Below are 12,741 nucleotides of genomic sequence, written 5' to 3' on the forward strand. Positions count from 1 at the left end.
TTTGAAAAAGGCTCTAGTTTGCTCAAGGATACCCAATTTTTCTAAGGTATCTTCACAAATAAACTTGGTGGATTGAAATGATTTTCTAGCAAACTTGGCAAAAGTGTCCCTATGAGATTTGGAAATGAAAATTACCTCCGGATGGTTTGCAAGTTGATCAATTTCCGGAGTAGTAGATGTTGTTGCTCCCATGGGAGGTTGTTGTTGTTGTTGCACTTCCAAGTTTGGGTTTGCTACCACCATAGCCAATGCTTTCTTTGCTTGAAGAGTCTTTTGCCTTAATGAAAGTGTCTTTGCCTTTGGTGCCTTTGCCTTTGTTGCCTTTGTTGCTCCCTTAGTCCTTGCCATTGATGAATCAACCAAGAAAGAGTGAAAAATCTTCAATTTCTAGTGCACCCAAATCGATTTAAAGATGAAAGGCTTTGCCTTTATGAATTCAAAAATCGACTCAAAGGTTGAAGATTTTGTGCTTGGTTTTGATTTTTGTTGAAAAAGGAGTGATTGATTTGTTGTTAAAAGGATGTTTTGATTTGATTTTGGTGAATGTTGTTGAGGAATTTTGTTTTTGTGATGGAGAGGATGAGGGTTTTGAGGGTTTTGAGTAGAGTTATGAATGAAGGAATGAAGAAATGAATGTGGGAGGGGGTTCATAAAACCCGAAAATTTTGAACTGCAGGGGCAAGACGGGCGGATTCTGCTCGGGACGGGCGGATTCTGCCTTTTCTGAATTTGGAAAAACTCGCCTAAAGACAGGCGTCTTTCAGTGAAGACGCTCGGATTCTGTAGAAGACGGGCGGATTTCAGTCCAGTAATTTTTCTTGTTTTCCTCAGCCAAGAAGACGGGCGTCTTCCTTTCAGGACGGGCGGATTTTTGAAGACGGGCGGATTTGGATGCAGGATGCCCGGATTCGCTGACAGTCAAAAATATCAAAAGTTCAGCTCATTTCAGGACGTGCGTCTTCTACCCAATACGTCCGGATTGCTTGAAGACGGGCGGATTCTCCTGAATCCGCTCGGATTCGACCCCTTTGTACCCGGATTCAGTTCCATCCGTGTACAATGCATATCCCTTGTCATTCTTCCATTTTTCTTCATACTTTGTGTTCTTCATTGTGGGGGCACTACTAAGGCATGGATAGCTTAGGCAATTGCCATCCCCACACTAAGCTAAAGCACTACACATTAATTGAAATTATTAGTCCCTCCCTCACTTCTCTTCAAACATGATAATTATCTTGATCAAAGTATAAAAATCCAAAAATAACAAAAATGCAATACAAGAATTGAAATGCAAGTTAGGGGGTTAGAAATATTTACAAATGGTGGTTTAGGGAGGACTCCACCAAACTCTCATTCTTGATGAGATGTCAAGGGGGCATGTTCAAGGTGTTGTTGATGTTGCTCAACACCTTGAAAAAGTAATCAAAAGCTTGTTCATTATCATGATAGAGGTCTTCAATAGATCTTGGCCCTTGTTGTCGGTCTTAATCGATGTCATTACCAATGTGGGGATTAAAAATCCCTTCAAATTCGTCGTCCCAAAGACCACATACTTCATTAAGTTGATCATTGAAAATCTCTTGATTTGATGGAGACAACTTTCCCATTTCCTTTTCTTGGCCAATGAGGCCATCTTCTTCATTGCTTGTCTTTGATGAGCCTTGCAAGCTCTCTTTGTCAAAATTCGCTTGCTCTTTGAATGGAGCATCTTCAATTTTCTTCTTCCATTGGAGTTCCGACTTCTTCCTTTCATCCTTCCGACTATAATGATCGATCATAAAACACGGTTCATGTAAACGGGGAGCTCTCATAGTCTTGTCAAGATTAAAAGTTATACTCTCGTCTCCCACTTCTACAGTGAGCTCACCATGTTTTACATCAATCATCGCACCGCGGTGTGTAAGAAAGGTCTTCCAAGAATGATTGGAATGTTGGAATCTTCCTCCATATCAACAATGACAAAGTCCACCGGGATGAAAAACTTCCCAATTCGCACGGGGACATCTTCCCATATCCCTAATAGTGTCTTCGTCGATCTATCGGCCATTTGGAGTGTGATATTGGTGCATTTAAGCTCTCCCATCCCCAACCTTTTACTCACCGAGTACGGCATAACACTCACACTAGCCCCTAGATCATATAAGGCTTTGTTGATCGTGGTGTCGCCAATGGTACACGGTATTGAGAAGCTTCCCGGATCCTTTAGTTTTGGAGGTGTTGGACCATATAGCTTTTATATTTATGTTTTGATGATGTCAAGGTGTTTTACATTTTATATACTTGTTGCGTGTAATCGTTTGTTAAGTATCTTAGAACTAACCTATTACGAGCAACAAAGAGGATTGTGACAATTGCATGAGAAGTTCAAACCTTCGTTCAAAATCAAGCAATTCAAGATTCATTCAAGTTTCATGTGAAGACGAAGTTCGTTTAAAGATTAAACAAGCTTGGATGATGATGTAGCCTATATTCGAAGATCTCTTTGAAGATTAGAATAGTATAGGTGATTATCTCATAATGGTAATCAAGAATGAGTTTCTTGATTAGTAAAGTTATAGCTTTGCAGCTATAACCTTACTAGTTAAAGAGCTCAATGTTATAACTCTTCTACTATAATATTGAAATGCTGAGTTTTTATACACGACTTATAAATGTTTCGAAAACTGTTTTATAATTGTTTAAAGTTTATCTTAAATGTTTTAATGAAAGTATTTATTTAATAAAGCCCGGTTTCGTGAGGAGTCTGGTTTTATAGTAAGCGTTAATTGGTGGTTATGTTGGATCAACTTATGAGTTGGACTTTACTACTAATTAGGGTTTCCATATAGCCTCTCCTAAAACCTAAATTCTAATTAGATATTAAGATTAGGGTTTGCATGATTCACGAGCTTATGAGCCGTGATATGTTGTGTTGCCTAAGAGATATTAGGTAAAGATTTTATTCTATAATAAGATATTTACATATCTTATATATCTTCTTAATATATTTGTTTATGGTAAAAGATATTCTTGATTTAGGAAATCTTATCATAATCTTAGAATTTATAGTAAAGATAATATTTAGAAAGATTATATTCTATCTTTTAGAATATTCTTTATTATCTTTTAAGGCTTTTAGGAAAGAGATAATAAGAAGATATAATTTGTAATTATATCTTATTATTTCGGCTATTAGGGTTTGTATAGAAACCGTGTAGCCTACCTCTTCCTTACCTATAAATACTTTGCTATTTACAAACATCTAAGAGAGAGACCTTAAGCATAAAAATTGTTTTCATATTTAAAAAGCAAACCGTGTGTTTTAAACAGAAAAACCGATTTGCAATTTTTAAAGGTCGTGTGTCATAAAACTCGCATACTCGTTCTTCGTTTATCGTTATAAGATAATAGTACTTAGTTCAATTCTTAACTTGTTCATTAACGTGAACCTTTGTTAGAATCATTAGTGCTTTCTTATTAGCGTAAGTTAGTCACTCGAGTATTTAACGGTACTCATTGAGTTACAGCTAGAGTTAGTTGTACGAGTTGGGTTAGTAAATTTGTAATCCGTAGAAAGGTACTAAATTTATTAATCGAGAATAGTGGACGTAGGTTTCGACTTGTGAAACTGAACCACTTCAAAATTCCGTGTGTCTCTTCTTCTTTCGTTTGTTTCGTTTATTTTGCTTACAATCGCTAGTTGATTAGTTAAAGTTTAACCAATAAACTTTAAATAATCAATTACATACGCACAATCGAAAAAGCTTCAAAAAGTTTTAAATCCTCATTTCACCCCCCCCCCCCCCTCTTGAGTATTTTGGATCAATAGACTCTTCAGGAGGTGAACTCCCTTGAAGTATTGCACTACTCACCTTAGTGAAGGCGATAGTCTCAAGTTTCCGGATCGACTTCTTCTTTGTGAGGATGTCTTTCATGTATTTCGCATAGGCCGGTACGTGATTGATTAATTCCGTGAAAGGAATTGAGACATCCAAATTCTCCACAATTTCCATAAACTTTCCAAGTTGGTTATCAAATTTGGGCTTGGCTTGACGACTTGGAAAAGGAAGTCTAATCACAATGGGCTCCTTCTCCTTGGCCTTGTCTTCACTTTTCTTTGAAATCTCTTCTTTTGATGATTCTCCATCTTTGGAGTTTTGCACAATATCTTCCTTATCACTAGCTTCCACAACTTCATCCTCAACTTGCTTCTTCGGTGCTTCATACCTTGTACCACTTCTCAAGTGAATGGCACTAACAGTTTCATGTCATGGGGGATTACTTTGAGGTGGTAATTGCCCCTTTTGTCTTTGTGAGCTTGAAGATGCTAGTTGAGTCAATTGTGTTTCCAACATCTTGGTGTGAGCTAGAATGTTGTTGATGGTGGTTTCTTTTGCTTGGCTATCTTTTTGCATTTGAGTGAAAAACTCTTGTTGATTCTTTTGCATTTGGAGGACCGCTTTTTGAACATCAAAATCTTGGTCATTTTGGTGATTGTATGGATTTTGATTTTGGTAACCTTGGTTTTGGTTGAAAAAGGGTCTTTGCAGAAGACAAAGACCCTGTTACATACCATTCAAAAGAAGGTTCATGCTGATCCTGGTAATCTTTCTCTACAGGAAGAGGAAAAGCAAGCTGCTCATTCCTTCTCTGAGTTGGAGGAGGCCAGGAGGAGTTTCCTGGCTCAAAAGGCCAAGTTGCAGTGGTTAAATAATGGTGATGATAACACTCATTATTTCCACTGCTCAATCAAAGCCAGAAGAAGAAGTAATAAAGTGCTGCAGATTAAGAATGCTCATGGGACCATCTGTGACAATAACAGTTCCATTGAACAAGCTTTCCTTGACTACTATGTTTCTTTCTTGGGCGTGTGTAGTTGTGAGTCCAGTTTCTAAGGGAGTTATGGCACATGGGGCTTTGGTTACTGAGAGCCAGGCTGCTGTAATGATAAGAGAAATCACCGATGCAGTAAATCAAGGATGCTCTATTTTCCATACCACCTGATAAAGCTCCGGACCGGATGGCTATACTAGTCAATTCTTCAAGGATGCCTTCCCGTGGTTGGTCCCGACATCATCCAGGCTGTTAAGGATTTCTTTAGGAATGGTAGACTCCTTCAAAGAATCGAATGCCACTGTTGTTCACTCTCATTCCCAAGAAGGATAAACTGAAAGCGTAATGGATTTCAGGCCCATTGCATGCTGCAATGTGCTTTATAAATGCATCACCAAGATTTTATGCACCAGATTGAATGAAGTCCTGGGCAATATCATTAGCCACAACCAAACTGCTTTTATAAAAGGAAGGGATATTGTTGACAATGTCCTTATTTGTCAGGACTTAGTCAGACTCTACAATAGGAAAAGTTGCTCTCCTAGGGCTCTAATGAAAATAGACCTTAGGAAAGCTTATGATACCATTGAATGGACCTTCATCAAGGATGTGCTAGTGAGCTTGAAGTTCCCTGAAACTATGGTGAGATGGATAATGGCATGTGTGACCTCCACTTCTTTCTCTCTTTCTTTGAATGGGAATCAGTTTGGTTACTTCCATGGCAAAAGGGGGATCAGACAAGGGGATCCCATGTCTCCCCTCCTGTTTACCCTTTGCATGGAATATTTGTCTCGTATCCTGGCTGTTGTGACTGCTAAGCAAGGCTTTAATTTCCACCCCTCTCGTAGAAGCTTACATTTAAGTCATCTTTGTTTTCTTTGATGACCTCCCGCTTTCGAGAGGGGATTGCTTTTCCATCAAAATTTTATTGAGGGCCCTCAAAACTTTTGAAGTTGCTTTCGGTCTTCTTGTCAACCATGACAAGTCCGAAATCTTCATGAATGGAATTTGCCCCGAGGACAAAGTCAAGATCCTGCAGTTCTCAATTTTACTTTAGGGGTCTTCCTTTCGGTATTTGGGAATCCCCATCTCCTATAAGAGACTCTCTGTGGGGGATTGTAATAAGTTGGTGGATAGAATTGTTGCTAGAATTCGAAGTTGGGGTGCTAGGAAGCTAAGTTATGCAGGTAGGATGGTGCTTGTTCAGCTGTCTTATCTCGCCTTCATGCTTATTGGGCGAGAATTTTCCTCATTCCTACTATCGTCATCAACAAGATTGCTAGGATACGGGAATTTTCTTTGGTCGGGAATGATCAGTTTAAAACTCCTCTTGTTTCTGGGACATTTCTTTTGTGTAAGCACCATGGGGGGTTGGGTTTTCTTAACTATGCTTTGATTGGAACAAGGCTAGCATAGCTAAGTTTACCTGGTGGATTGCTAGTAAGCAAGACCACCTTTGGATTAAATGGGTCAATGCCATTTATATTAAGCATAACCCCTGGTGGAATTATCAACCTTCTTTGCAGTCTAGTTGGTCTTGGAGACAAATCTGCAAGATCAAAGACATATTCAAACCAGGGTACAAAGAATGACTTGTGGGTCTCGGGTGATTATTCTCGAGAAAGGATATGAATGGCTCCACTCGATGCGATTCGAGTTCCCTGGTGGCCTATGGTTTGGAATAACCTGAATGTTCCAAAACATTCTTTTATTTTTCGTCGTATGCTCTCAATAGATTATCCACTAGAGATAGGCTTGTGGCACATGGCATCTGTTCGAGATGTGTGTGTCCTCTGCCAAAGCAAGAGGATGAATGCGAACTCATCTCTTCTTCCATCGTGCTTTCACAGACAGACGTTTCGCACTTGGTTGGGGATCGGTTCGATTTGATATGGGGGATAATGAGCCTTTATTGTGGTGTTCCAGTTGGAGGTGTCCTTTTTGTTTGAAAACAGTTACTTTTATGGGATTGCTAGTCTCATTTATCACCTGTGGGAGGCTCGTAATAGATGTAGAATGGAAGGGATCCTGCCCACACCTGGTTTCCTTTTTGGCCGTATAAAGCAAGATGTCATTGGTAGAGCTCTTAACAAACTTGCTAAGTGTAAAACGAGAGTGGGGTCTAACTGGTTAACTAGTGTAGGTATTACTAGTTAGTATGGTTTGTTGTAGGGAGGTTGTGGTATGTATGGTGATGTAATTTGCTAATGCCTATTTTAATATCAATTCACATTTCACCAAAAAAAAAAAAAAAGGGTCTTTGATTTTGGTTTCTTATGGGAGGTGGGGTGTATGTTGTTTGAGGGTTTTGAACATTTTGGCTTTTGTATGAGAGATTTGGATGAAACTTGGTGTTTTCATTGTAATAGTTGGAATAAGGGGTACCATTCTTGTATGCTTGGAAAGCATTCACTTGTTCATTTGTTCCCCTACATTCACCTTGGTCATGTCCCAAAGTTCCACAATTCTCACATATCCCACTTGGGATTGATGAGGATGCCGTCATGGCATTAACATGATGCTTTGGTGATTTTGAGGCTTCTTCAAGTCTAGCCATAGCTTGTTCAAACTTCAAATTGATTGTGTCAATGTGAGCACTAAGTTGAGCACCCAATTGAGTAACGGAGTCCACTTCATGCCATCCTCCTCTAGTAGCCTTGCGAGGTCTACTATATTGTGAGTTATGGACCGCCATTTCCTCAATCTTGTTCCATGTTTGATTTTCATCAACTTCGGTGAACATTCCATTTGATCCCATGTTGAGAATGTTCCTTGAATCTTCATATAAACCGTTCCAAAATTGTTGTACCAAGAACCACTCGCTAAGTCCATGGTGAGGACATGAGCGACAAATTCCCTTAAACCGCTCCCAAGCTTCATACAAAGATTCTTCATCCCTTTGCTTAAAACCCGTAATTTGAGCTCTTAGCATGTTAGTCTTTTCCGGTGGGTAGAACTTTTTGTAGAAAGCTAGAGCCAACTTCTTCCAAAAATCTATTCCGAGAGTGGCCTTATCAAGGCCCTTCAACCATTGTTTCGCGGTGCCGATTAGAGAAAAAGGAAATAAGACCCATCGAATTTGGTCTTGAGTCACACCGGTTTAAGAAATCGCATCACAATAGTCACAAAAGGTTTCCATATGAGAATGAGGGTCTTCACTAGGCATCCCCCCAAATTGGCTCCTTTCGACTAATTGGATAAAGGCGGATTTGGCAATAAACTTTCCGGTCAAATGTTGTGGTGTGGGAGTACCATTGGGTAGGTTCTCCTCGGTGGGTACGGAATGTGATGAAAATTTAGGCATTGTAGGTTGATTTTGTGGGGTATTTTGTGTTGGGTTCTCCTCACCTTCTCTTGCAAAAGGGTTGATGAACTCAATAGTTGGTTGAACAACCTCACTAATACCTCTCAAATTCCTCCTAGCAAACTCCTATTGTTTGTCAAGGTTCTTTCAATTTCACGGTCAAAAGGTAACAAATCACCTTGTGGCCTTCTAGACATGCAAAATATCAAACAACTCGAAAACAATTAGAACAAACCTTGAGGAGTTTTACTTCCCCAAGGCAAAGAAAGACACAACTAATAACAGTATAAGAAAATCTAAATCAAGTTAACACCATCCCCGGCAACGGCGCCATTTTTAATCGGTCCGTTTCGTGTTCACAATTTAATAGATGTTGTCGTTGGGTCACGTCCGAATCAAAACACAATTTATAGCTTCACAAACAACTCTACAATTAGTAAAGAGGCAAGTAAAGGTCGGATCCCAAGGGACGGGAATTGAGATGAGATTTCTATTGAAACTAGTGGTGTCTTAGGGGTGTCACAATTTGGGTTGATGTAGAAGGTCACTAAACTAAATAGCAATGAAAGTAAATAAGCAAGATGAATTAAAAGGGTTGTAAACAATTGATAAAAAGCACTAGGGTGTCATGGGGTCATAGGGGAATCATGGGAATTGATCATACAAACATGTTCTCAAATTATAAGCAAGAAATTATTGTTGTGATGGATTGAGTTGGGTTATATCTTACAATCCTAGGAAAGTTTGGGTCCCGGAGCCGAATCGATTAGATTGTACAACACCTACAAGTCGACTTAGTCTTCCCTACTCAACAACATGCATGGTCTAATGAGACTCGAGTTGGTTTTTGTCTTACAAGTCTCATTGAAAAGATAGGTGATGGGTAAAAAATGCAAGGATTCATAGGCTCACATTTCATCAAACATAACATGTGCATGAGTTGAGATCAAAACAAGCAAGCAAATAAACCATGAAAGCATATTAATTAAGCATGAATCATTTCCCATGTTGGTTTCCCCTAATTACCCATTAACCCTAGCTAGGTCACTACTCACTCATTATCATGTTGATCATGCTAGCAAGGTTGTCAATCATACCAACAAAAGGAAACATGATGAATAAATGAAAGTAATTAACAATAATTAAAGAGGGATTAAGAGAATTATACCTACTAATGATTCCAATAATAAAGCAAAGAATAAAAGAAGTACTTGATGCTTGATTGAGAGGTTGTCAATCTCCCAATAATAACCCAAATAATCTTCAATTACCCAAAATAAAGGATGAACAAAAGAGAGATTGAGGAAATAAAACTTGTATTAGAACTTGATTAATTGTTGATTACAATACTAAAGAGAGATTTGATTGATATTAACTACTCTAATTCTTGATAAGAAAAACATGCCCTTCTAATTAGACTAATGGGGTATTTATAGTGGAAATTAGGTTGATGCATTAGGGTTAACTAAAGGCTAAACTAGTAATAATTACACTTTTTAGATTGAGCAGGGAGGAGCCGGTATTTTTCGAAGGAAGGGCTTCTTTCTTTGTAGCTTGGAGAAGACGAAATTTCGCTGTACTGGAATCCGTGCGTATTGGAGTCGGGATGGGTGGATTCAGGAGAGGGAAGACGGGCGTCTTCAGGAGAATCCGGGCGGATTCTGGGGGCTGCTAACCCGGGCGTCTTTGGAAGAAGACGCACGGATTGTGCTTGTGGAGGACGGACGGATTGTGGACAATCCGCTCGGATTGTAGCTCAGCACTATTTCTTCTTCTTTTCTTCCCTTTTCTTCATAAAATCCTTGGGGATTTCCGCGGGGATGCAAGGATCCTTTCTCAACATTGCTCATCTACTATCATATGTACAAAGGCCTTCTAATCTTGTTTCTCCTTGATGCTTGGTCATTGAATTCGATCAATTTAGTCTCGTTTTGCCATGAAAATGCAAGATTTGCACTCCTTTCCTACCAAGGGATCAAAATCTCAAAGAATATGCAAAACAAAGAACTAAAGACAATAAATGACCCAAATATGCACTAAAAAGCATGGGAACAAGGCTAATTCGGGGGCTAAATATGCGCTATTTATGGTCACATCAAGTACTAACATGACCAAACCTTTTATGCCATAACCAAGGATCATTGTTCATTACACTCATGCAAGACATGGTGTGACCGGATAGAGTGTTCAAATTAGTTAAGTACACGTCTTTGACACGTCTTCCTTCGAGCATTAGCTCATTAGTAGTGGCATCAATTATTCGACCCATATTAGCACTAAATTCTACAATATTGCCCTTATCACAAAGTTGAGAAATACTAAGGAGATTATGTTTCAAACCTTTGTCAAGCCGCACGTTGTCGACATAAAGTAATGGTGACTTACCAACCTTTCCAATGCCAATTACTTCACCTTTCTTATTGTCACCAAACCTTACCGTGCCACCATTGTATGCTTTAAGTGAGAGGAATTGGCTTTTATCACCCGTCATGTGACGAGAGCATCCACTATCCAAGTACCAATTGCGGCCGCCTCTCACCAAGCCCTACACAAGATTAGATTTTGAGTTTAGGAACCCAGACAAACTTGGGTCCCCTTTTGTGATCAACATATCTTACGGTGTCTTTCCTAATCCATATTTGCTTTATTACTTTGATGTTCTTGTTAATGTCCTCAAATCTTTTTCTACAACCATTGAAAACATGACCATTCTTACCACAATAATTGCAAATAATGTACTCGGGAAGACCCACGTATTTCCTTCTTCTAAAATCAGTTTTAGGCCTCTGGATGCAACAGTCAGTCTGACTATTCCAAGCCGAAACCAACAACTTTGTTACATCTCTCGGTTTGACTTGTGAGAAAGTCTAACACGGTTTGACTTCCTTCCCATTTTTCAGTGATGTTTTTGGCTTTTACAAGTTCATTGGTCAAGTAATTGACTTTTGAGAGGAGATGCAAATTCTTTTCTTTTTCCCTCTTGAGTTCATCATTGTTTACACTTTCTAAAGACAACCTTTTTCTCAACTATGAAGTCATGGGTGTGGTTGTTGAGTTTAGACACGAGATATCCGACCTTTTCTTTGAACTCTTCATACTTAGATGTCATCTCATCAAGACGTTTGCTTAGATCAACGAATTCATCGGATCTATGATGAGGAGTAGATCTAGAAGTGCTACATTCGGGCATACCCTTTTGAAGAAAGATAAGCCTTTCATGAAGAACCTCTATCTCTTTCTTAAGACACGCTACCTCATCTTTTAGACACTTGTTTTCATTGACCAAACATTCAATTTTTTCTTTGGACTTGTCTAAGTGTTTGTCAGAAGCAACAGTCCCAGACACTATTTCTCTTAGGTCTACAATCTCAACCACAAGGTCATAGACTTCATTTTCGAGAGCATCTTTGTCCTTCAAAAGATCATCACGTTCCTTGGTTAGTGAGGAAACTTGCATCACCAAGGTAGTGTTGACATTTTCAAGGTCAGAGACATCCGTGGGGGTCATCCTAAGACGCTCTAGTTCTTTAGTCAAATGTTTGTTTAACTTGTTGACTCTTTTAACTTCATCATAAGCCTCAGAGGTGACAGTGACACTGTCTGTTGCTTTTAGTTCATTTTTAAGATTAAAGTTCTCTTGAGCAATTTCCTCAATCTCATTTTGCATTACCTCAAGCTTATCATTTTGAAATCGACACTTATCAAAAATTTGGTCAAGAAGCTTACATACTTTCTCTTTAGAGTAAGTTCTAGCCTTGGCCTTTAGATGGTTTACCTCGTTGTCGGAATCGGATTCGGAATCATCGGGATTAGCCATGAGGCATCTTAAGTGTTCGTTTTTTGAGGTTTTTGAGACTTTTTCTTTAAGATGATTTGTAAGACACATTTTAGCCTCTAGTTCCTTCTCGATGATTTCCTCATCTTCCTCGGAGTCGGACATTCCCAAAATGGCACTCATGACTCTATGTTTATAGTCCTTTTTAACCTTTTCTCTTCTTTCCTTTGATTTGATATCATACCACTTGGGACATTCTTTAATTTGGTGAGTTTTATCACCACATTTAAAGCATCCCACGGTGGAGTTAGGTCGTTTCTTAGAAAAGCGTTTTTTCGAGTAATTATTAGTGAACCTTTTGTTTCCTTGACCATTGACTAACCCGTCTAGATTCCTTGTGAACATAGCAAACTCGTATTCCTCCTCATCTTCTCCATCACTTGAAGAGGATGTGAGGGCGAGACTCTTTCCCTTTGAGGACTCACTAGAATGCTTGTCGAGATTGAACTCGTGAGCCATTAGTGATCCCATTAGTTCATGAAGAGATAGGGTTGACAAGTCTTTAGCTTCCTCTATGGCGGTGACCTTGGGTTTCCACTTAGAGGTTAGACTACGAAGGATTTTTCGAATGATGTCCTCGGACTCGAAATTCCTTCCTAGACTCTTAAGCTCATTAATAATACAAGAAAAACGCGAAGAGAAACTATTTATGGACTCATCCTTTGACATTCTAAACATCTCATATTGTTGCATGAGAAGGTCAACACGGTGTTTTCTTACTTGGGACGTCCCTTCATAGGCAAGTACAAGGGAATCCCAAATAGATTTTGCCGTAGGACATCCATAGATT

The 12,741-nt window shown here is 39.1% G+C and overlaps 1 non-coding gene across 1 annotated transcript; it reads left to right on the forward strand.

The window, feature by feature from the left end:
* Window positions 1-7,637: 7,637 nt before the first annotated feature.
* Window positions 7,638-7,744, forward strand: LOC141593552 (small nucleolar RNA R71). The gene has a single exon (XR_012521628.1). It is a non-coding gene; the product is annotated as a small nucleolar RNA R71 (small nucleolar RNA).
* The last annotated feature ends 4,997 nt before the right edge of the window (window positions 7,745-12,741 follow it).

Source organism: Silene latifolia, chromosome 7, assembly GCF_048544455.1.
Source record: "Silene latifolia isolate original U9 population chromosome 7, ASM4854445v1, whole genome shotgun sequence".
NCBI lineage: Eukaryota > Viridiplantae > Streptophyta > Magnoliopsida > Caryophyllales > Caryophyllaceae > Silene > Silene latifolia.